Source organism: Poecilia formosa, unplaced genomic scaffold, assembly GCF_000485575.1.
Source record: "Poecilia formosa unplaced genomic scaffold, Poecilia_formosa-5.1.2 Scaffold31, whole genome shotgun sequence".
Taxonomy (NCBI): domain Eukaryota; kingdom Metazoa; phylum Chordata; class Actinopteri; order Cyprinodontiformes; family Poeciliidae; genus Poecilia; species Poecilia formosa.
In genome coordinates, this window is record NW_006799970.1 from 1,826,888 (window position 1) to 1,830,092 (window position 3,205).

The following is a 3,205-nucleotide window of genomic DNA, read 5'->3' on the forward strand; positions in this document are numbered from 1 at the left end:
CTCCTGCACTCACTGACACCCTTCACGGCCTAACTGTGTCCTGAAAACAGATTTCTTGCGGATCTCGCTGCAAGAAGAACTCAGTTCTGATGTGTTTGGTTTCAGTTATCTGCAGGAAGACCAGTTTACGTCAACATTTCAGCTGATCCGAACTGTCACCATGTGAAAGACAATGGATTAGGATGTTCACCAACAACCTGGGAAACAAAAAAAAAGTCCTTCATGAAAATTAGGCTACTGCAGCACCAGTGACTACAATGAAGACCGTTTTATATTGACATGGACTGAGAAAATTCATGTCCTGCACTTACTTTACAAGCCAAGTGCCAGTTGTACTGTCGTATTGCAAAAAGTGGATGAAATGACAGAAAACCATTTCTGAACTCTTCAACTTCACTTGAAGTAAGGAGTGAGACGGTTGAAACTTGGACAATCAATGTTAGTTTACAATTCTCGTGCAACTCTCGTGTCCTAAATGTTCTGCAGCTGTTGCTGCCTTTTACTTCACATTCTCATCCACTTCTTTTTCTAGAGTTTCTCACTGTTTTTCCGAGGCAGTGTTTTGAGACGCAGCGGTAGTCATTCAGGATTGTTTCTTTCCACTGTCACCACATGCATGCTCAGAATGAGAGATTGCTGCACAACGAGAAGCTTGATTCAATCAGTTCTTAAACAGAATCCTTATTTTAGCAACCGGCGTAACAAGCTGATCTTGATTGCATTATTTTCTAACGATACTTGATTTGGAACGTGTGTAATCAGATTGACTGTTCCTAAAAAATAACATCAAATTGGCTACTGCATGTATAACATTTGATTCTGTGTGTTTTTTGTAAAGTGCCTTTAGATGACATTTGTAGTAAATCGTTGCTATATAAACAGACTAAATTGACCTGATGTGACCTGGAAGCATTGGACTTTTGCAAACTTTGATCTTACAATTGCCGATTTCTTAATGCAGAGCAGTACCTCTACATATAGAGATTAAAAATGTAACGAAAAAGCTTGAAGAGTTTTGCCAGACACGATCTGGATGTGCAACAAATACCACTTTTGCAGGTTTTAGCATGCATAGCCCAGATATACATCTGTCTGAGACAGCGCTCGTTTTCATTTAGTTCGAGTCTTCCACGAAAAGCTCGACTTTATTGCTCGGCCTCAAAAGCACTCTTTTTGATGTGGCACGATTGTCCCGCTGTTTCTTTTAAAAGCCAGACCTGAAAGAATCCAGCCCTAAGCAAACAGTGGCCAGGAGAATGGAGGTTCATGGAGCCCCGGGGGGAGCGTCAGCAAGAGGTCAGAACGAAAGGTCAGACAGTCTAAAGCCCCCCTCTGTGTCGGAGATGGCTCTGGGATAGGTGCTCAGACACACCCCATCCCATGAGAACAGCCCTTCTGCATAGCTCTCTGGAACGGGGAATTAAGTGTACATGTTGGCCCAAGTCATTACACACACACACATACACACACACACACACACACACACACACACACACACACACACACACACGCACATGAAAAGGGGAATCATCAGTGCAGACATGCACAAGAAATACAGTAAAGACACATATTGCACAAATTGTCTTTTAAGAAATTTATACACACAAGTAAATGGTTAATACTTCTAATTCTGTACAGAAGTAGTTTACTTTGTGGGGTAGGTTTGCTGTTTTAATAAGAGACTTTCTGTTGCGGTGTTAAAGTTTTCTACCCTGTTTTGGCAGTACAATAGCTTATTTATCTAGAGGAAGGTGAAATTCCAACAATGCTTGGCTGGGTTGAAGGAAAACAATAACCCATAATGACATGTTTGTTTGTTTTTTTTCTGAAGGAGCAGGACATAGCGTCTCTGACCAGAAAAGAGAGCTTTTCTACTAATTGTCACTTTTGACAACACATTAAAGCAAAAAACAACTCAAGACAAAAAGACTGTGAGAAAATCATTTTTGAGAAAACCAGCTGCATCTTTATACAAAAAAAAGACACTCAATCGCTTCAACTTACCACTCAAATTTATGAGTGAATTTTGGAAGTGAAAAAATTTTTAATAATGCATTTCAAAATCATTATGGCAAAGACCTACTTTAAGTTTTATGTCATTTTAGTGTTTGGTTGTGATTTAAATTCACAACCAAACACCTGTTCCAGGCTTTGTGCTGCTGCTATATGGGACCAACATCTCCTCTCAAGATAATAGAGTCTATGTGACATTTTTTAACTCATCCAGCATAGCACAATTGAAATTATATTTGTTTGCATGTCTTCTTCTTTTGTAATTTTTTTTCACAAGATTTATGAGCGTATTTACAGGAATTTTTACCATTCTTCCTGAGGCTCATTTGTGGGGTCAAACACTGATGTTGGACGCAGTGGCAGTCTCTGGTCTAATTCATTCTAAAGGTGTTACATCAGGTTGAGCTCGGGACTCGGTGCAGGTTAGGCCCTTCACACTAAACTTGCTCATCCTTGGCTTTATTGACCTTGATTTGCCAAATGGTGCTCAAACTGATCCCACAAAGTTGGAAACATAAAATTCTCCAAGTTGTCATGATACGATAATGTAAAAAAAAAAAAGAGCCCCTTTCACTAGAACTAAAGAGCCATACCCAATTAAAAAAAAAAAAAAAAGTAGTCTCACACCATTATCTTCACAGTACCAAACTTCAAACATTTGGAGTTCTCGAGCTAACGACCGCTGAGTAATATGTACTTCAGCATCCTCTGAACCTGGCTGCGATTTATATGTGGCGACTGAAATGCTGCTGTTCCCAACTGCTTCACTTTTCATTCACTGGTTTTCACTTTGTTTTAATACCAGTAGCAATTAAGGGTGGAAAGGAAATTTCACACTTCCCATTTCAGTAATCACTCCTCGCAGGAAAGATGCTTCTTTTTTAACCTTCCTGTTTGCTGTACTTCCTGTTTGGTCTCACTCTCAGTTTTACAGCTTCCTGTGAAGATAAAGACGCTAATCTTCTCAGCATTTAGATTTTTTTTGTTTGCAGTTTTTTGTTTGCAGTTCTTTTTTCAAATGCATATTTGTTGCATCTGTCTTTTCTTTCTGCCTACCTGCCATCTTTATGCAAAGTGGTCTTCATTCACAGCGAAGAGTTTACTTCAAATTCTTCCCGTTGTACACCAATAAAAAGATAGGCAGATATAAAATAGAATTATGTGTTAATCACCAACTAAGCCAATTATTATC